Source organism: Fringilla coelebs, assembly GCF_963513975.1.
Source record: "Fringilla coelebs genome assembly, chromosome: Z".
NCBI classification, from domain to species: Eukaryota; Metazoa; Chordata; class Aves; order Passeriformes; family Fringillidae; genus Fringilla; species Fringilla coelebs.
In genome coordinates this window covers 66,315,329-66,338,201 of record NC_140031.1, presented here as the reverse complement: position 1 = coordinate 66,338,201, position 22,873 = coordinate 66,315,329, and positions in this window count along the sequence as shown.

The window sequence follows — 22,873 nt, the reverse complement described above, 5'->3', positions numbered from 1 at the left end:
GCCAGCAAGACATGAGTCAGAGCCTGAATATGCATCCTACATCACTTCAAGCTTCCCACCTGATCAAGTTGTGCCAGAGGGTGTTGATGGGGTTGGCAAGATAGAAGAGGGGGCAGCACTTGCTAGATGAAGCTAGATGTTGCTCTTTGGCCAAAAAAAGTTGATGCTATGATTATTCACCCTCTCTGAGGCTATTAGTAGTCTGTAGGCGTACAGAGTTTCAAGAAAAGCGTTATCCATTTAAAAGTCAGATTAAGAAAAATTTGAAACAAACTATATTTCTGAATAAAAATAGGAACTTCTGGGCAGCAAAACACTTATTCATTATTACTGAGAAGCTATTTGCTTCTGAAAAATTGGACTCCTTGCTGCTTCTTATATTTTGAAATCTGATGCAGTTGCACGTGGGGACAGTTGAGTGGTGGGAGCTTTCAGATTTGTAGCACAATGGGTGCAGGAGCAGAGGGAACAGTGTGTGCCATTGCATCACAGCAGCTAAGAAGGCCATATGTGAAATATCAGCCTCCCATCAGCCACAGGGACATACATCTCCATTCTTTCCTCTCCAAATGGCTCCTGTTTCAGGAGGCAATGAGGATTGGAATGCTGTATAGGGAATGCAGTCACTGATTGCAGAAGAAAAGGCAGTCCTTGGTGAAGAGATTATCATTCAAGCTTTGTGCCTGTTCCAGAAAAGCTGGGACTTAACATTGTTTGTGAGCAAAGGAACAGAGGGATGGAGTGGGGCAAACCACTGTGCATTTTAAACAGCTTTGATTCTGAGTTGGAGCTTTTTGTTAAATACCATGATTCATGTCTATTTATTTTGTTAAGCAATGAGCAAGCAGAAAGTCTAGCAGCTGAAATGATGTGCCTGAAAGACTCCTGGCAGGCAATCCATCAAGCAACTATTGATTAGTGCTGCCACAGGAACCATTTTGCACAGTAAGACCTTTATTCTTTACTCTGACAAATGCACACTAAGATGTAAATTAGCTGAAGGTGTCCTTCTCTCACTTGTTAGGACTGAACTGGGAATGAAGGTTTGCTCTCCTAAGTGCAGAAAGCATAGCAAGAGCCATGAGGAAAAAAAAAAACATGGATAAGATTCCAGGGCTCTAGGAGGTGTTCCATCCTTTTAAAAAAGGAGGCAAGAAGAGAAATCAAGAAATTCCCATAAGGAAGATAGCATGCTATAACTGAAAAGTGCTACAGTGAGCTGTAATGGCTGAAGAGAAGCTTCCTGGTAATGGTGCTACTGAACAGTCCAGCCTCACTCACTTGCTGTGGTGCCTAATGTGCAGGAAATCAAAGGTGGGGAAGGTGCAATGGAGCTGCTGTGATGCCATTTAGACTTGCACTACACTGCCTGCATTGCCTCAATAATGTACATGTCAGTACAATGAATAAGCCAAGCAAGCTTTGCACTCCCAGAAGGGGTCTAAATGTGCTGCTCTTGTTACCTCCCACAAATGGTTAATTTCATCTTAATTTTACAAATATTTCTAAACCCATTGTAAATATCTGACTTCAGTTTCCAGCTGTTGGTTCCTATTGTACCTTTCTCTGCTTGATTAAACAGCCTGTCAGGATCCAGAATTTTTTGTCCTGCAGAGGTGCTTTTGCAGTGCAGTCACGGCCTATTTAGTTTCTTGAAGAGCTAAACAGATTGAGCTCTCACCCTTTCTCAGTACTAGGCATCTGCTCTGATTTTAGCCTGAAATGCGCATTCTAGTTTTCTCAATGTTCCTAGTCATGGGCATTACAGCACAGTGTTCTCAGACACAGTAATTACACCTTTGGTTTCCATCACACAGGGTGCAGAAACACAATTCTTGTCATGCCCCTTGCCTCGCTGCAGAGGCAGAAAAACTTGCTCTTAATAGTTGGTGATGATAGCCAGAACAGAACATTGCATTTTTTTCTGGGCTCCACAGTGGCCTTTGGGTGGATTTGCTCCAGATGGATGACCCTGAGATTCTTCTTGCCCTCAGCAATGAAAATATGTGGGTGATATTATTTCTGCTGGCAGTGTGTTGAACTAATTATTCCTTGTGTTTTTTTCCAAAGAACTGAGGTGATGCGGATCTTGTTCTTGCATCGTAACTGAAATATTTTCCCAAATTCAGGAAAAATATGTAGTGGTGAAACAATCAGCATAAGCCTGTGCTTGGCTGTTTGTAAAGGCTGAATGGCTTACCAGTTTGGTCTGGAGACATCTCTACATGCATGATTTTTGGTGTCTACGTGCATGATTTTCAGTCTCTCCATGGGCAATGTATACTTGATAGCCTGCAGCTGATGCCATCTCCCATCTCCTGGAATTAATTTGGTGTTGCCAGATCACGAGTGAGTTCCTGAACTGCAGTTGGTGCTGTGCTCAGTCTGTCAGCAGCTCAACACATCCATAAACACGAGCCCAACAAGGCAGTACACTGGCAGGCCTCACAGGTGAGCAAGATGGGTGGACCCTAGTGCACCACAGCTGGGCAGAGGCTAATCTTAGGGGAATAGCCTGGATTTTCCTGCCCATAATGCTATGTCTTGGTTTTAGACAATTTAAAGGAGAACACTCTCAAATGAGGTTCAGCCAATCCCTTTCCACCAATAAGGAACAAATATAAGTGAAAAAAGCAGAAATAATGTGGCACAAGAAGCCGAGCTGCCTGCCTGAGCAGACTTTTAAAGTGCCTGCAACACCAGCCCCCTCCCCCCACTCAGTTCCAACCATTCCACCTGTTCCATTTCCTAGCTACAGAGTCTTAGAGAGACTAAAAATTTTTGGGCACGGATAGATATGGAATCCAACAACATTTTGGGTTACCCACAACAAGCTGTGATGAAAGAGATAATTGTTTAAATGTGTGGAGCCTGTGCCTGAATGCTGTTGAGAGTCAGTGCCTTTGCTGGAGACTGGTATGTGTCAGGTACATCACCCATGGCCTGGATGGTGACCATGAGTGGAGAGCTCTGCTGCAGCTCTGGTGAGCCACAGCTCTGCCAGGTTGTCTTGTGGGCAAGGAAAAGGGGGATCTTTCTGTTCCTTTCCCCCTGCATCCAGGGAGAGTTTTTTGTGCTTTCTCTGGTGGCATGCTGTCTCCATTGCTGGTGAGGGTCTTAGTCTGGTTTTTCTCTACTACTGTACTACTTTATTTCTTATCCTGGCAGTATGCAAACATCTGCTAACCTGCACTCTCTGTATGATATGGTTTCAGTTTAGGTTTAGGTGACTTATGACATTATTAGTCATAAGTCAGATGCCCAGTCCATCTCCTGGGAAGGTGTTACTGGGCTGGAAATGAAGCAGTACATTTAGGCACAGTTCATCTTGCACCACCAATGACTTGAAGCAGCATTAAAACAACTGTTAGATACACATCCTATTATGTCCAGGAGTGTTAGCCCATGCAGGAAATAGTATGGCAGAGAAGGAAAATTAATCCATCTCTTCTAAACCACTGCTTATATCCACTTCATGTCATGGGTAAATTATTTTATTACAGTGTTTCTGGCTGCTGATTCTGAATGACTTCAACTCCTTTGGCTTCAATGTAATTTTAGCTTGTGCTTAAATGAATTTGAACTGAAGCTGGCATAAAAATAAAGCAGTCTTAGCAAAGCTGTGACTTGTATTCTTTCAGATTTTTTTTTTGTTTGCCTGTTAATCTTTTTTCCCATTGCAACTAATTATTTCAGGAACAGGTGGCAGGGAAGAAGGTGAATGCTTCTATAGAGATGTCTTCAATCTCAGCCATTTAAACAGCAATTAATTGTACTCTCTTCTAATTTATTATTACCTTGTGTAGGGTCTAGTATCACAAAATATTTACAAGAGCTGAAAAGGGAATTCAGCAACAACAAACTATCTGTATGCACTTGACTGTGAGTTCAGTTTATTAAATTATAGCTGTAGTAGACACTGCACTGTGTAAAATGATGTAACCTCATATGTGTTACTCTGTCTTTTTAGTCACTGAGGTCTCTCAGTGTTTCTATGTTTTTCCTTGGGGCCAGTTTTACTTCAGTACTATTATTCATTTCTCCTATTAAGGGCAGGCAGAAAAATTATGAAAAAGCATAGGGCAGGATCCAGCCAGGGTACTGGAAGAAGAAAACCTGTACCTATGAAGTATTGGTGTTTTAATTCTAGCATTAATTTTTCAGGAAAGAGAGCAGAATGTACACCAGGAACCAAAGATACACCGGCTGCAAGGACTGACAGCAGCTAGTTGGGTCTCATGTACCACATGCTGCTCTGCTTTGCTTCCATGGCACCACGTCACTGTCACAGCTCAATGCTTTATTTTGCTGTATGTGCTTCTGAGTTCACTGCTTGCAACACCTCAGGGCTTTTTCCTGTTGCATGTGAATGCCAGCAGACATTAGCAAGATGCCGTAAGGCCTGATCTTCTGTGTGCCAAAAACGCAACAAGAAGGATTTTCCATGGACCTAGCAGCACTTTTACTGATTATTCTAGCTGTACAACTGGCCAGGCCACAGAAGCGGACAAGGAGAGTATGGGGCAGAGGAGCCAGCACAGAAGATGGAGCAGTCCTTACAGGTTTATGACCAAAGGTTTCATAAGCAGGGCTGTTCAGGCTGGAACTCCCAGAGCTCACCATATGGAAACCTTTTGGAAAAAACCTTTGTACTACCTCATGGTGGTAGTACATCATTGTTGGCTGCTGCTTTAGTCCAGGTGTTCTAGGCAGCTCTGACAATGTAACCTCACTGGTGACAGTAGCAGAAGGCAATGGGACCTGAAGGCACTGGAAGAATGGTGGCCACCCAGAAGGACTTCTGGGGAGTAAGGAATTCTGGCATGCTGTGACCAATGCTGATAAGCCTCTGACTGAGAGGGACAAAAGCAGGTGCATCTTCTTGGAAGCAGTCATAGACTCACAGGATCTTTGGACTGGAAATGGCCTCTATGATCACTGAGTTCTAGGATCACTGAGTCCAGGCACTTCTGTGCTCTGTGTGTCACCTCTGCAGCAGTCTGGTCACAGCCCTGGCATCACTGCCACCCCTTCCCCAGTGTGTCTCCAGTTGTTTCATATCTTTGCAAACTGTCTGGTGCTGCCTGTCTCTGTTTGAGCATGGGGCACAGTCAGTGAGTTTGGTTGTGCAGCATTAGTATCCCTTGTTTTAATACACCCACTGAAAGCCCTGTTTTATGATAATGCATTGGGGGGACAGAAAGCAGCATCTCCTGGAAGATGGGAGATAGGCAAAGAAGAACACCCTTTTCTAGACCTGACACTAATTTTTGTGCATCAGAAACTGGACAAATATTTGTGTGCTTTCACTCAGCAAGTGAGTCAGAGGTAGGAATGCAGAACCCATTCTAGTCCTGTGCTCATATGCTGGCTTTGTGTGGCAACGTGACTATCCATGCCATGGGCATAAAGATGGATGGAAAAAGGAAACTTTGGCAAACCAGGGGGAAAGTCCTTCTTGGGTGCAGCCAGGCCATAGGACTGGCTCTGGGATGGGTGTCTGTGGCACCACTTGTGCCTGCAAGAACAGGGGCTGACAAAATGGTCAGAGCTACCTTTAACAGGGTCGTGGAAAAGCAGGATGGCCACTGCTGAGGGAAAAGTAGGGAGTCTGCCCCTCCCAGGGCTTCTTCAGTAGTGGCACTCTCCTTTTCCTTGCCAGAGGGCTCAGCTGACCTTCTCTGGCTTGGCTCCTGGCAGTAGTCTCTTGGGTTTTTGCATCCTCTGCTCCTTGGATGTCAGAGTGAGCAGGACTGGGAAACAATCAACACCTTGGGAATGTTCTCCACTGACGCATTAACTCTTGTGTAAGTGCTTACCTCAGTGCACATTACAGCTGGACACAGGATGGGGGAACCCACACAAACAGTGGTGGTTTTCTCAAGGATATCCTGCAGTTTAGTTGCAGGCTTTGTTATTTCTCTTCATGTGTTCTAAGCCTATTATTTGCAAGTCTCTCTGCGCCATGTTATTATGAGAGTGGAATTACTCACCTGCCCATCCACCAAGCCATTAAGTGTTTGAGACATAGCCTAAAATTTCCATTTATGACTTCTCCTTCTGAAATGAAGTCTTGATCCTTCAGTCCCTGAGACTGTATGAGATTCTTGCCTTCCTCAGAGGCTTCTCTTATGCCCAGTTTGCACTCATCCACAAATATCGTTAGGCAAGTGTGGAATTTCACCTAATCATTGCATGTTCACCTTCTGGGGAAGTTCAAGGACTGCCTTGGCATGCAGGCTCCACATCAACACTAGGTCTAGTTGCTACTTTTCTTGTTATTCATTCTCAAATGGTGAAAGCAAGTGACTCAACTCAAATGTTTCCTACTGAGCTTAACTGAGTAACTTGTGAGGAGAAAAGCTCCTGTTGTCCACTGCCTCCCTTTCAGCTGCAAAAGACCATCTGAAGAACACTGACAGCCTTCTCCTTTATGGTCTTCCCATTGCACCAACCCACTGGAGTAGTTAAGTTTTCCTTTTTGATGCCAGTAGGTGGCATTGCTTACTCTCTTAAACGCCCAAAAGTTAAGCAAAACATTTGGCCAAGCCTTTGGAAGTAGTACCTAGTTGGAAAGTCATGGCCTTTCCCAACAGTGCAAGAGCTTCCAAATCCAGCATCTAAATTTTGGCTGGAAATCAGCCTGGTTTGTAGCCCCAAGAGGAATGAAGGTGTGTTAGTTCTTCCTTGGTGAAATAACAGTAGCAGGAGAGCTAGGTAGTTTTATACCATAACATGATAAATTTGTGAACACGGTGGCATGTAAGATTACCTATGAAATAATGGAATGGCAGTCCATGATCTTGGCACTTCTACAGTGGTGTGCTGATGCAGTCTGCTCAATGGAGCCATGCCACTGGCAATCACAGCTCCATCTTGTGCTGGGTTGTAACCCTGATTGCAATCATGTTGTGTCACTCCGTGGCACAGATTGACCAAGGTGCGGCCTTGCCGTCTTTCTCCCAAAGGATAACTGTTTCCTGTCCTGAAAATATAGCTCATGGGACATCATGTCTTCATCATAATAAGTCTGGAGAGACTTTCCCAAATGGATGTTGAAAGTTCCTGGCGCTGCAAATGCAGGTTTGCTGAGAATCAGCACTCCAGGAAAGACAGCTTGGCAGGCTGGGGATGGCTATGGTGTCATCACAGGAGATGATTCCCTACAGGCTCCTGGGAGAGGGGTGGTGTATGAGGAGAAAGGCAAGCAGCACAAAGGCAATTGGAAATCTAAATGCAAACTGCTTTCAATGTTGTCTTGCATCCAGGAAAAAATTACACAGACACATACATGACTCCAGGGTAAACTTCAGCATCTTTTATCTCTTTGTGAGCAAGGAGTCTCCTGGAGGACTCAGCATGCTCAGCACCGCCAGATTGGATTTATGAGCAGAGACATATCCTTGTTCTGTTCATGAGAGGACTGCTGAAATGGATAGGAGCTGTGATATGCCCAAGATCACCTGTCTCAAGCAAAGAGCTAACCATCTTGCTTGCTGGCTCAGGGAGATGGAGGTCCGGAACAACCTTTATCCAATCATTTCTGTGTCATCACATGGCAGGTTGGGATGTGCACATTGCACCTGCTCATAGGTTATGCTCTGAGCACGCTGAGGGGAGACTGCTTGGTTCACCTGCTGCCAGAGGACAGTGCACAGAAAGGTTGAGCAGCTTGGCTCTGGAGCACTGCACAGCACCCTATTCCAGCACTCCAGCTCCAGTACCCAGGATGACTCTGCCTTTTTTTGTGCAGCAGGTAGACCACTATTTTTTGAACTATGCATGGCATCAGACACAAATATGGAATATTGATTGCATATCATGCAATCTGCCCATGGCAAAGGCAAACAGGCCATTCCTGGCTCCACAGTGATCTCCTACTACATGCTGTCCCTATTTTCTGATTAGGAATGGCTTGTTGGGGTGCATGTCTGCTCTTTCAGGAGTTCAAATAGATGTAATGGACCAGACCTTACATAGTCTCTCTTGTGACACTGGGATCCTCGATCTATCCCAGTGAGGTGCCACTCTTGGTCCTGATGGAGTAGGAGTATGGCTTATCTGGCAGGGGAACCTAAGCCATGTGGGAAACACCCCATCAGGAACTCCTGAGGACACAGACAGTGACTTTAGGACCTTTTTCTCTTCACCCATACCTGAAAGGTTGTATGTTCTACCTCTTGCCTCAAATTGCTGACTAGAGGTGATTTTGGCCCCTGAACATCAGCTGTGCAGCAAGAGCAAGGCATGGAGAATACATTAACATATCAGATGACCATTATTAAATACCTTTCCGTTTGTTTCATAATATTCCTTTGTTCCAGAATGAAGATTCTTGAGTGACGAATATGATTAGCATCGGGTGATGTTCACTGTGAATTAAAAGATTTTTAAATCCATTGTATATAATTTCTAGGGAGCCTACTTACATTACATTTTCGTGATTTATTTTTAAATTGTGGCAAAGCACTGGAGCCTATTCTTCTCAGAAAGTGATGTATGACAAGCTGTGGGATGTTCTCCTGAGTGGATTCAGACTGTCTTCTTACGTAGTCACTTTACCATTTTTGGTTGCAGACTCTCAAAGAAAATTTGAGGGTGATTCAGATTCCTAAACACATGTACCCAGTAACATTTTAGATGTTCCTAGGGTGTCCAAACTCTCCACTCAAAATAGGCTGATCTGGTGTGACACCGCAGGATTCACAGATTATTGACCACAGGGTACAGCTTTGGTAGCTAGCCATTTGATATATATTATTATTTTTCTCTTGCTTATTGTCCTCTGACATCGCAGGATTTATGAGTCATAATTTCCATATTCTGGCTCATAATTTCCATATTCTGTGTCATGCCTTTTTTTTTTTTTTTTTTTTTTTTTTTTTTTTTTTTTGTCTGCAGCTAGGGAATCCAGCTCCCCCATCTGTGGCCATAATAGTCTTGGTTGCAAATCTCACTGGTCAGTCTGCTGTGGACAGGCCTATTCTTTTGATTAGGAGAGTCCTTCTGAGGCAGCAGCAGCACAAAATATGTGATGTCTCCTCCTCAGACTTGGCTGGGAGCCTGTTCTGCTGTCTGATGGGTCCAGGATATACAGCTTCTTAGGACCTCTCTTGAGTCTTGAAAGTTAAAAAAAAACAAAGCATCAAGCGGCAGGAAAAGGATACGAAATGACAAATTGTTCTAACATTGTGTGTGTCCCTGAAGACTGTGTGACTATTGCATCTGCAGCCAAGGGGTATGTCTTCGTGAGAAGAAAGAAGACGCTGGTTAGGATATACCACAGGGAAGGGCCTTGGGGTTTTTTTGTACCTCTAGGCAATGAATTCCAGAAATCTTTTCTTCCATTTATAGCCTGTTACCACACACTGGCATTGACCTGAGTTGTGCCAGATGCTGCTGGTTGCACTGTGCTGGAACTTGGAGGGGATATCTGACGCCAGGGTCCTCTTTCTACTGTTTTCACATGCTAGACACATAGTGGAAGAGTTTTTCAATGTCCATGAGGTCTCGTTTTCTTGAGCACAAAACCAGAGACCCAACCTCTTATCAAATCATGGCATTAGCAGTGGAGTTTCTTTGAGCTGGTTTTCAAGGGTTTTCTCCTCCGGTTCAGGAGTAAGTCGGTCTAAGGCCATGTTAGCTATTGGTGAGGAGTTGCCATGGCTGTGTTTGGCCAGGAGCTGTGTGTTTTCAGAGCAGGGTGACAACGCACATTGAGTAAGCCCGTGATTGTTCTTCTCCTAGAAATACCAATTGGGGAAGAACCCCAGCTGTGTAGTGCTGTGGATCTCAATGTGACTCCCACGGAGTTTGGCAGATGACAGACCCAAGGGAGGAAACTGAGGCATACTGAAGTGTTTCACCTCTTTTGATATTGTTTTTGGCCCCAGAGTGGGAGAAAGTGGTACAAGATCTTTGTCCATAAGGAACATTATGTGTCAGCATGATGTGTCAGCTGTTTTAGTGAGGTCTTTCAGATTAAGTTTGAAATTAAGATTTGCCCTATGCTATCCTTTCTCCTTCCAGGGTCGTGTCATATGAGGTCTTTCAGCACCTCTTTAGGACTGTAAAAATATATTTCAGTTCCTGAGGGCCACAAATTCCTCAACAGCTCACCACAAAAATAATACCAAATATTCACTGAAAAGCCACATCTCTTCTTCCTGCGGGCCTGAAATGCCCACAACCAAGGCCTACAGGGGATACCTCTGAGAAAAGACATGAGACAGAATTCCTTCAGAGAATTTTACAATGTCAATGTCAAACATGATACCTGAACTGAAGGTAGGATTTGGGATTACTTGCTTTAGGATAGGGATTGCTTGCTTCAAGTAGCTTTAAGATTCAAACATTGTTTTGTCCACAGTATAGTAAGTTTTCTAGGGTCAATTTGGTTATAGTGAGAACCTACGGGTGAAAGAGAACTACAGGATGTAAAATGGTAAATTGCTGTAACAATGTGTGTGTTAGATACCAATCAACCCCATTGGAATACATTCTCCTGCAGCAGATGACCTTCCTGAGTCAAAAACATATTAAGAAATATTTCTGAACTTCTTAGCTTGCATTTAATTTAAGTAATAATGAAGAAAATTTAAAATAGATCAGGATTAGCAATATGTTTTGTAATTTGTGTAATACTGTCTTTTTCCTAACTGTACACAAGGGATGAATGGTAGGAGTTTTATGTCCTATTGCAAAATTAACCAATTCATGCAGTCCTTTCCTGGATTTTCACAACAGTCTGGATACTTCTGTAGCACAATGATGGTCTTCTGTCTGAAGATTTTTGTTTCCTCTTTCACATTTCACATTTCACTGCTTATGGGATACAGACTTAATGGAATGCCTGAACCCCCTTTGCCTTTAACTTGCTATATTGTCAGTAGCTGCCAAGAGGGTTCCTCCTTTATCTTTTGTAGCCAATGATGTATGTATTGGGGCTGCAAACTATTTTTTAATTTCTCAGTATTTCCCCTGCTCTCACCTGGTATAACAAAAATGCTCTTCAGCTCCTTGTTGAGGGTATGGAAAATCAGTAACAGATTTTCCAGAGCTATATGTCTTTTTAACACTCATGTTGGAACACCCAGCCTGGAATATGCAGGAACTTCCATGCTTGTCCTGCAGACAGTTTTTTCCTGTTTGCTTTTGATACTGTCTAGTGATGTGGAGTTCGTCCATAATAGTTGATGGATTTAGGTGCCCAGCTTAGAAATAAATGTGTGTCAAGGGTTCCCCTAAGAAACTGTGAAACCTCTTGTCTCTCAGTAGGAGATTTGTGTCTTGACATCCAGTTTCACACAGAAGAGTACAGTGGGAGAACTCTCTGATTTGGTTGAGGCCCTAAAATTGCTTTGTTTTCCAGTTCATCAAATGCTGTGTGTAATCTAAGAAAAACAACTGGAACTTTCCTCTTGCTGAATTAGAGTTTGTGTTTGACTTTCTGGGGGTTGAATGATATTCTTGAGGGACAAGAAGCAAGGAAAAAATTTAGAAGGCAACTGCCAAAAGTTGGTGGTAGGGACTTGAGTAGGTGGAGGGATAGCAGCAGAGTCATCTTTCACCCAGAGCCTTGTTCCACTTGACTCTCTCAGGGTTTGCAGGGCTGACCATGTGAGTGGGAAGGGCTGCAGTGCCAGCTGCTTGCCATGGCATTTCGGGGCTTGGAGGGAATTAAAGTGGTGAGTACAGGCTCTCTGTGGGGGAAGAGGGGTGAAAACATGCAAGACATGATGCTCAGACAGCTTTTCTGCTTAATTCTCAGCAGACCTCGCTGGCTGGTCTTCAGCCAACCAAATTCTTACAAGGTAGATGTGTTTCCAGTCAGGACACACAGAAGTGCTTTGCTGTAGTACGTCTGTGCTGGACCAGGACATTTCTGCATAAGAGCATGAAGCATTTTGAAGGCCCTCCTTGAAACTCATGATGAAGTTTCTTTCCCAGCAAAGGTATCTGATAACCAAGTGAGTTGCCCCAATAAGCCTATGTGGAAACAGATACAAACACTGGGGACAATCAAAATGCCCAGACCCAAGAAATTAATGAGAGGTCTCAGACATGCTGCAGCTGTATTCAAGGAGTAGTTTTACTATGGAGTGTTTTCAGTCTGTGTGTCTTCATCAGCCTTGCCTCAAATACTTGTCTCCAAAGCCTCACCAGTTCCCAGGTTGGCCACAGAGAGATGGTGTTTGCAGGATGTAGATAATCATCTGCAGTGGATGTTGAGTTACATTTAGCAATCTCTTGGCAAGGCTGGCTGCAGTGCAAGCACAGTTCATGCAATTCCAACTGTGTACTCTCTCCAGGGTATTGTGTCATGCAGGAAAGCCTCTAACTTTTAAAAAGGTCATGACTGGGGTCCCAAGGGACTGAGATAGCCCTTTTCTATCCTTGGGGAAGAGGTTAATTTTCCAATGAATGTGGGTGTAGATAGAGAAAGGATGGTGTAAGGTCTTGGAACAAAACATCAGGCTGGGGTTTAAGCAAGTTCCAGGCTAGAGGGGAATAGGCCTGATTCTGCTCTTGGGTTATTATGCAGTTTTTACTGAGATGGTTTACCCAAGTGCAAAGACCCTTAAGCACAAGTTTGACTTTACTGTGTTGAAGGAGAAGGGTGTTCTTAGGTGAGAATGAGGCAGGAAAATAGTGATCAGCACAAGAAAATATTAGAAAAATGGGTGTGTTCCTGCAATTCAGACCTCTATGAGAACAGATTAAAGAAGGTTTGTCACATGAGGAAGAACTTAAAAACTGAATTTACAATATTTTTAGTCTCAGCAGAATTTTTAAATTTAGCAAGAAACAAATATTTTTTCATGTCCCCTGGTTTGACCACATATCTGGAGTGTTTTAAAAGATGAGACATCTTTCCAGCTAGTGCTGCCACTACACACAAAGCTAGTGAATTGATCCTACTTGAATTCCTGTTGGGTAGATGGGAAGCCACTTTTGTGGTGTACAGATGCTGTAAGAATTATTTCCCATAGAAAGTGGCAGCCGTCTCATGAATCTGCTGTATCTTTTGTAGGGCTGGAGTTACTGGGACTTCAGAATCTTTATTTTCATGGTTTCACAAGGGTTGGCATGTGCACCTCAGGACTTTGAGTTTTGGGTTGGATGTTACAGGAGTGCTGCACACAGCAGGGGTTGGTGCATGAACCAGGCGATACCACCCTCGGTACAGTCCAGGTGCTCTGGGGAAGGCTGGCAGGTACATCCCTCTACTTGACTAACACTAGTTAGCTGGCTGACACAAGGGAATATGTGTGTCTAGACACACTGGACTCACCAGCTGTTTCACACACTTCATGTGATCCTGGAGGCCATAACCTCCCAGGGTACTGTCCTTATAAATTTCACTTGCAGTTCCAGGATGGAAGAGTCTCTTCCTCCCGACTGCTTCCTTTCTCCTGTTCCCGGGGCCACCCAGCCTACAGAGGTTTTGGAAACTTAGCTTCCACCATGCATGCTGTGACCATCAGATGACAGGTAGTGAGGAAATATATCATTGCTCTAAGTCTCTTGCTCCCTATGCCTGCATCCAGCCATGGTAAAAAAAACTGGGGAAGGGCATTTCTCACTGAGCATCAGCAAGGGCAGCAGAAGGAGTAACCAGGCACAGATACACGCGCTGACACATTTCAGCTCCCTGCTCCCTGCTCCCAGCCCTGTGCTGCAACAGTACCAAAATCTACCCAGAGGCTGGGCTGGGAGGAGTGAGCCTGCTCCCTTGCAAACCCAGTTGGGATAGTCAGTAATTCCTCTTCAAGGAGGTACCAGACTTTGTAAAGACACACCGGTAAAGCCGTCATTGTAGAAGGAGGGCAGTCTGGCCAGGAAAAAAGCCATGTAGTAAAAGGTCTTGTTTTGCTGTAAGGAAACCTTCTTTGCCACATATTGCAAAGTTACCAGTAGCTAATTACAGCTGACTTAAATGGTATTTAATGTGTTATTCCAGAAGAAAGTACTTTTTCATAGAGAGAAAATGCAGCAATTACACAGATGCCAAATTATATATTATCATTTATATTTTTCATGTATTTGCATTTTCAGATTCAGTTTCCAGAATTTTGAAATTTATGCTGACATTATAAAACTGTGGAAATTACTTTTTGGGGATATATGTTTCAATTTTGATAAAAAATATATTAAAAAATGCTACCATTTTTTTTCCTTCAGAAAAATGTCAATTGGAAAGGAAAAAAAAATTGACATTCCTGCCTGATACCAAACACAAATACTTCTTAAAACCAGCAGTGATAAGTAAAATAAAATAAAATAAAGTAAAAAAAAATTCTCTATTCAAATTTAATTTCAAGGGTTGGATGATCATTTCCATTTTTACTCTTTAAAAACAATTTTAAAATAATATAAACCAGAAAATTTTAAAAAGCTCTGTTTTGCTTTTAAAGTGTCAAAACAAAAACGTTGGACAGAATTACTTTTTAGTCTTGAGCAATTTAGTTAATTCAACCCAAAAGTGCAAAATACTGTGATTGAGTCATAGCCTAACTTTTCAAAGCCAAGAACAATTTAGGCTGAAAATACTTTGCTGAGCTCTACTTCTGCCTCAAAAGAGAAGCCTGCAGCTGTTTCATCGGGAATTATCCATGGAGCACTGAGTCCTTCCTTTACCATGCCTAATCAGCCCCAAATTTGCCTTAATCCATTAGCTTTGTTTGCTCTGTTGTCTGTCTCTTCTTTATCTCGGGAAGGAATAAAGGTGACAGCCCAGAACCAAACAGTGGAGGACTGTCCTCTTCAATTGCTTGCAAAGCAACTCACCGGGTAGTTTTTCCCTTCAATCAAAGTCATGTAATGCCCCTAAAACACAAGGAAAGAATTTTTTAAAATCTCCCTCGTGATAGGAAAGATTTATAAACTTTATATAGGAACTGGTTTTACCATGTTCACTAATGGTTGCTCCTTTCAGGCTTTTTCTCTTTTCTTTTCTTTTCTTTTCTTTTCTTTTCTTTTCTTTTCTTTTCTTTTCTTTTCTTTTCTTTTCTTTTCTTTTCTTTTCTTTTCTTTTCTTTTCTTTTCTTTTCTTTTCTTTTCTTTTCTTTTCTTTTCTTTTCTTTTCTTTTCTTTTCTTTTCTTTTCTTTTCTTTTCTTTTCTTTTCTTTTCTTTTCTTTTCTTTTCTTTTCTTTTCTTTTCTTTTCTTTTCTTTTCTTTTTCTTTTCTCTCAAGATGGCTAAGGAAAAGAAATATAGGCATAAATACAACAATTTGAAATAATCCAACCCTGCTTGGCTGAGATGACAAACCACAATACTCAGATATGAACTACTGAAGGAGTCAGAGAGTGGCTTTCCACTAATTTGCTCATCAACATAAATAAATGATAAAAGAGGGAGATTAGCAGGCAAGAGAAAATCACTGGCAGCTTATGAACTGTTCACTAGTCCACAAAGGGGCTGAATCTTTCAGGAATGAGGGCATATTTTATAGAAGCAGGTAGTTTATGTACGACTCTCCTTCCAGTCCCGCCATTGCTTGCGAGTCAGAGCTTGCATTACAGATGAGTAAATATTTAGCCTTCATGGCCACAAAGGAGGGTTTGATGTTGAGAATGTTAAACCTTAAAGACCGGAAGGCAAATAAAAAATACCCCAGCATTTGTCCTTTGAAACAAAACAAAGAAAGCCTAGCAGTTTTTAAGCTAGACTCAGTAGTATTCATTCTTTCTGCTGTTTGTAGTTTCTGTAGTTTCTCCTCAGGCCTGTCAGTTCAAGCCCATTCTTGAGCTGTAGGACCTCTAGAAAACCTCAGGATATGCCTACAGCTGCATGCACCTCTGCTTCTCCTTGGGGTGGATCACCACGAGGCATGCATGGGCTGGGTCCACGCACAGCCAGCCTCTCCAGTGGGAAGGGGCAGTGCCATCCTGTTCCCAGCCTCCCATCACATTTTCTGCAGCAGCACTTCATGTAGGTTTAGTGACATTTCCAAGAGCTGAACTAAGGATCACATCTAGGTCAAGACTGCTACTGAAGAGAGCCCTCATTTTGGCCTTCCAGCATCAAGCAGCCAAGCATCTCCAGAGTGATTGGTAAATGCAGATTTCCTTGGAAAAAGACACCTGTGAGCATGTGGAAGAGATAGAAAGTGCCCTTTGCATAAAAATCTGTGTTACAGCTCCTGGGTGGGAAAGTGCTTGTTGGGTCCTGGACTGGAGGCAAGTTAAGGCATCCCATGGGAGCTGAGCAGTAAGACCGAGCACCAAGAAGGCTGAGGCTGCTTGGCAGTCTGTGGGAAATGTTGTTCAAAAGAAAATTTTGTCAGGTTTACATCCAAGTGGCCTCAGGAAAGCCTCAGGAAAGTGCTTGGAGGAGCATATAAATCAGCGGTGGAGAGTTAATAATTCCTTTTCACTGGAGAGGAAAAGCCTGGCTCCAGCACACAAGCCTTGGTGCGCCGTGGCTGTGCTGGCTGAGGCAGCACCTAACCTCTGGTGTGCTCCTGTGCCCTGCCAAAGCTCAGCTCTGGTCTGGGGGGACTGGTGAGTGGCTGGTGCCAGGGCCCCCTTCCACATTCCTGGGACCTTCCCACTAAGTCAAAGTGAGTTTTCACTACTTTGTTGTGAAAACCCACCTCAGTTGTCTGAGTGCCCTCACTGTGTTCACTAGGAACTTCATGTGATTTTATTTACCCATGAGTTTTAGGTAAAAAAAAAATTATTTTTTTTTGTCTTAGGTTGAAAAAGGCATTTTTATGTTCCTGTGTGCAATGGACTGGAAGCCTCAGTTCTTACACCAATATCAAATAATACCTAAGGATGTGAACAACTTTAAATCCTGACACTGGAGAATTTGAGGAAGAAATAATAATAATAACAAAGGAACCAATAAATTAAAAGAGCTGCATTCTCAAAGTTCTCATGGCATCAGACATATCGAAAATGAAGTTCACATGTCCCTTATTATTTAACAGGAATTCTTTAAATTCCTGCAGGATAAGTAATTTGAAACAACCCACAGAGCTATTTTGCTTGTTTCCTGGGGCAAACTTATGTCACAGTTTGGTAGTTACAATGTTATCAGCTGCCTTGGAAAAACAGGCTCTGCTAATGTGACCATTACCTAATTCATGCCTGGAGTCTGATCCTTGGAGATTTCTAAGCTTTTTAGTGATCCCTTGAATGGCCTCTTTATAACTTTAAAGACAGAGACATTTTGTCAGGTGGCTGCCCTAGCAGGAAAACAGGAAGGTGTATAAGAATAACCATTTTTGTTTGATGTCCTACCATCTGCACAACTGCAGACTTGTGTATAAACACACATGACTGCTTTTTCACCACTGTATGGGAAAACAAGAATTACTCTGGGAGATGGGAGTGTGGAGGAGATTAAGGTAGTGGTGAAGTCTGATGTGTATGACTTCCAGAGGAGATGGAGGCAGAAAATACTTTTCCTTCCTTTCCATTGTTTTTCCCCCTGGTTTTACATCCCTGAGGAAGGACATTCAGTGGAGGGCCTGCCCTGCTGAGGGCAGCCTGTGCTTTGGGTATCTTTATGCCCCTCACTTTGTACACAGCCTTGGGGCAAGCCTTTTCAATCTTTGGTGCCTCAGCTTCTCTCTCTCCTGTAAAATGTTACACATGGTCTTGGGGGCTGCAGGGGGTGGCTGACTCTCACCCAGATCCCCTCTGCTGTCTGCTAGGATCCCAGGGGAGTGCTGAGGCACAGCTGCAGTGAGCCAGGAGGAAGCTGGTGTCAGACACCATCAAATCAGCCAAGTTTCCATCGGCTCCGTGTCTGCTCCGGCTGGTGGAGAGGACCCTGAAGTGGCTGTCTGTACTTCCTGCTTCCAAGGCTGCCCTTGGTGTGCAGAGCTGGTGCCCCTGGACTCCAGCAGGAGCTGGAAACATGCCTTTCCTGTGGTATGCTATGTGGCAATGTCTTCAATGACAGGCACGTGACTTGTGCCGTGAATGTGAGAAACTGAGCACTTTGCAACCTTAAAAACTGAAAAAAGCTTTGTCAGGTTCTGTAGATGACAATCACGGCATCATTTAGTGCCCTGAAGGCCAAGTCGATGTACTTCCCTCACAAACTGTATCTAAACAAAAAATTTCCCAAGGAAAAATGTGATTTTCCAGTCTGGAGAATCCTGTCTGTGGGATCTGAAGACCTTCATGACCAGGGACTCAGGTTTGCCATTTTTAAGATATCTCCCATAGTTTGCATTGTGTTTGGCATTGATGGATGAATAGTGAGACCTTACTGCTGCGGCCCTTGTCCTTCCTCTCCCCTTCTCCTCTTCTCTGTGTCTCCTCTTTGCTGCCATGGCTTAGTTTTGGCAGGAGTATCTCTGGGGCAGTGATCGCAGCTACCTGTGCTCCTGAAAAGGTCAGCATACATGTTAAGACAGTGAAGTAATGCAATGAAAGAAGTAGATGGAAATAAATACTATTTCTCTTTTGCTTATGTCAAATAGAATAGATCAGACAGGGGAATTTTACTGTGTGTATGTAAACTCAGCCTGTTTTCTGGGCATAGTTTGAAGACAAATCACTAACTGAGCTCAGGCTTTGCTTGAAATCTTTTAAACCTCCATCAGAAGCAAAATTGATACCTATAAAGGCTAGGAGCACAAAATCACTGCAGGATTTCTCTGCAGCTCCTGGAGGCACTGCACGAGTGTGCTTTGACTGCAGGTGGGCTGAACTGTCCTTTGGGGAGCACACCCTCCCTCCGTGAGCACTGGGTTTGGATGTCCACCGCAGGAGTGTGGGGCCAAGGGGGCGTTTTAACTTACCAGTTGCAAAATTCCAGAGAAGCAGTGCTAAGTCAGCCAAAACTTTAAATGAAAATTAAAACAAATCCCCTTTGGGATGAGATGGAAATGTCAGCCCAAGGATGAATCTGTTCTCAGTAAGTTGCAAGCTACTAAAGGAGATACAAGTTGGAATCCAGCCTTGGCTGCACCACACACCATCTGTCACCCTTGTAGAGTGAAATAAAGGAAGAGCAGAGAGCCTGCAATTATTCTCTCCCTCGTTGGATAGCCCAGAGGCCAGAGAAGTGGATTCTCTTCCCTGATACATTCCTTGCGATGGAAATGACAGATTCATTTTCCCATGGTGGCATTGCTGTGCATTGCTCTCTAATCCTACTCACTCTCTCCTTGGCAAGCAGGAGCACAGGCTGCCAGGCTGGGACCTGAGTGAGAAGGCTCTCTTCCCAGGGTTAAAGATATAGATGTAGCAAATTGCAGGAGAGGAGCATGAGAGAACAGGGGATGGGGAAGTCTCTCCTCTAGGCACACTGCTGGCAAAATGCAGGAACTTGCTTCTGCCCTTACCGACATCTGAGCGCTGCTAGCACCGAGCACTTTTAGTCAGGCAAAATCTCTTCTCTCTCTCCTTCTCCCCCATGCCCTTGCACATTTTCGTAACCTCACAAAAGTTTCAGACAACGTCATCTTTAACCTACTGCAGGCAGGACTTGGCAGCCACGTGAGGAACAGCGAGAGGAGACCAGAGCTGGTCAGAACACCAGCCCTATGGCCAATGAACGGGGGGCTGGGACTACACTCCCCTGCACACCACCCCAAACAGGGAGCTGGAGTGTCTCTCCCTTGGCATTGCATTTTGAAAGATGTATCTGGCAAGACAGCTAGATAAATTTGGCAGGCACGGCAGTTAGTGTGATAATTAATTAAAGAGCAGTTGAGAAAATCACAGTGCGAGGTTACTCCACAACTGGATCCACAACTCACTACCAGAGCAAGGCATCCTGCTCTATCCCATATCTCTATTTTTTAAAAAAGGAATTAGTAGCTTTCACAGTGCACTGGAGGGGGATGAAGAGGAATGAATCCTTGTGCTAATCAGTGAGAGGACCTTGTCTGTGAGATAAGACAACCTGGGAACAGAACAGCAAGTGATATCCCAGCAATAGAATGGACAAATATGGCAAGACACAACAGCTAAAGGCTGTTTTACACAAGCCTCCTCTTGTTTCCTATGTGACACCAAAGACTGGAAGACCCTCTCTGCAGAACAGAAAAGCTAGCAAGAGGAACAGGTGTCCTGTCTACTGCAGTCAGAGCTGCAGCTGCTGCATAGTTCCCTGTATTTCTGTGCCTTCAGCTGGGCTCCTCCATGTACTGACAGGTGCTGGTGAAGGCACACATATTATGTTCCTAAGCAGACATTCAGGTTGTTCCTGCTGCCACCTTTCCCATCTGCCCATTTAGGGAGATTCAGGATAACCATCATGCACAGGCTTTGGCGCAGCTGTAGCTCTCACCTGCCTGCACTCCTGCCTGCCCCTGGGCTGTCCCTGCCCCTCCTGAAGGGTACCAGGGGTCCTGGCTCACTGTAGTGGGGACAGGCAGGCCAGTACTTAACCACAAAAGGGCCCTGCTGATGAGTGTGGGTGGGACAGGCTCAAGAGTCACCCTCAAGCCCCTGGGTGTTTTGATGTGGTGTTGCTCCTTTCTTGAAGCAAAGAGGCTCAGCTTTACTTTGCTGCATGTAAAGTAACTATAGCCCAGTTAGTGGTTACAGAAACAAGCAGGGAAGAGTAATTTTTTTATTCTCAAACTGGAGTTTCATTGAAAATGGCTGATTTTCAGAAAAAAAAAATTTCAAAAAAACGTTTCACTGATATCTTTGAGCAAAACAAATGTAGGAGAAAAGGATCCCTTTTTTGTTTGTTTCTTTGAACTATTAATATAGAAATAACCTGGAAGCATATGCTGAGGTTTTGGCTTTATTTTCACTATTTTTCTTCTAGGTGGGGAAAGAAAAAATTCAAATATTTACAGAAAGAAAAATAAAAAAAGAAGTCTTCTTACTTGTATTTCCTGCTCAGAAAGAAACCAGAATGTTTTCTGCTTGTTTCTAAGCAGATACTTTTGTTGGAAGACTTCTCACCCTCAGTTATAAAATCTTTTATGTTAAAGCAGTACAAAAACATTCTAAGTGTCACGTTGTGTCAGCCCCCTTCCCTTCTCACTGTGCTTCAAGCTGTCTTTGGAGCATTGTTGTGGAAATGAAATTTTCTGGTTGGTTCTCCCCTGGCTTGTTGTTGTGAGGCCAGTGAGTTTGCTGGGGGTTTAGCCCAGCTGCACTGCGATGCTGCCCGTGGTGTGCTGGAGACACTTTGGGCTTGTTTCTGCTTTAACCTTCTACATGGTCTGTGGGTGCAAGTACCAGTCTAGTTATGCAACTTCTCTCTGCACTCTCCAGGCTTTCCCCGTCCTTATTAGAAGGACTAGGGAAAGTAGAAGTATTAGAAGTATTTTAGCCCTCACTATAGTAGCTTCTACCCGCTTTGGAGTCCGTGAACACTGTGCATCAGGCTCTGTGTTACAGACGGAGCTTGGCTTTCCCATCTGGGATTATGTATTTCACAGAGGAAGAGGAACTCAAGTCCAGTTAATGATTGCACTGAAGCACCTTGAGTTGATGCCATGAAGCTTCTTTTCCACCTAATCACAATTATCTGCAAGGGAAAAAAGGTTATTAAATGTTGGAAAATGTGCTGTGTCCCATCTTTTCCGGTTATTTTACTCTGCGTTTACAACAGACGTAGGCAATTTGTTCAAGATCCAAGAAACTAGAATTATCCCCTTCCCCCATCTTTCATCACTTAAAAGGGTTTTCCTAGCTTTTTGTTTTTAATCTTTCTTCTTTTCTTTTTCTTTTTCTTGTAATTTTTTGGACGCTTTGCATTGCCCTTTCTTAAATATGCAACTATGTCTTAAAGTGAGGCATGGGCATGAAGAAAAAATTATGCAAACAGGCCTTTTCAGTAACAAATTAGATTTCATTCTGTGTAAATCTGCTGCCTGTCCTTGCTATTGATGGGTTTCACAAATAATATTGGAACTTAACTGTAAATCTGATTACAGCCTGTGGATTTACAGTCAGAGCCAGCAATCTCAGCAATCTATCCAGGGCTGGTGCATCAAGCATTGCCATTGCTCCTTTCTACCTGATCCTATAAGCAGCTAAAACTACACTACTTATTTTCCCACATAATTAATGTAATATTGTAGGCTTTTCTTTTTTTTTTTTTTTCCTCTGCAGTAGGCATGCATATACTTGTGCAAATCAGAAGACTTCATATTTTGTTTTGCTCTGATTGGTAAGTTGCATCACCTGTGATTAGGGTGACCTGACAGTCCCCCTAACAGCAGCCTGCCTCAAAGTGTTTGCTCTTTTATTTTGCCTTATGCTGCCATCAGGGAATGAAATTTTCTAGGAAGGATGTCTGACCCGACATAGAGTCAGGCTGATTTCTAAGGAGGAAATTGTGCTACAGAGTTTCAACCAAATTAGATCAAGAGAAATGCATTGTTTAGTCCGCACTTGGGGAAAAGAAAGACATGAAAAAGTTCTTGCTATTGTTTTGACAAGAGGGTCTCAAACCCTGTGTGCCAGAGGATATGCTCAGTACTTAGCAAGCTGCAGCACAAATCATATTTTTCCCTGCTCACATCGCCACCATCCTCTGGGGAGGAAGGCTGGTCTCTCCTGCCTCCCTCATCTCCAATCCCCTGTTCGGAGTCCCAGCCTCTCTCCCTGCCTCACCCACTGCATTAGCCCCCTCCTCTTCCTGCCACTCAGTTGTCTCAGAAAGTCTCAGCATGAACAGTTTGTACCCTCACTAAATTCTTCTGATGCCTTCTGGCTATAAATAGGGATTGCTGATGGAGGAAACTCTAGTGGCTTGGGGGAAAATGTATTCTCACTTACAGATCTTGCTAGTCTTCTAGTGGAACCTGAAGTTGGAAAGGTGACCCAGTATTACTTCTACACTTCAGCAATCTCTTATTGAACAATCTCACTAATATAAACCAGACATGTTTTAGTCTCCTAAGGTGTCTGGTATGAGAAAGATCTGTTACACT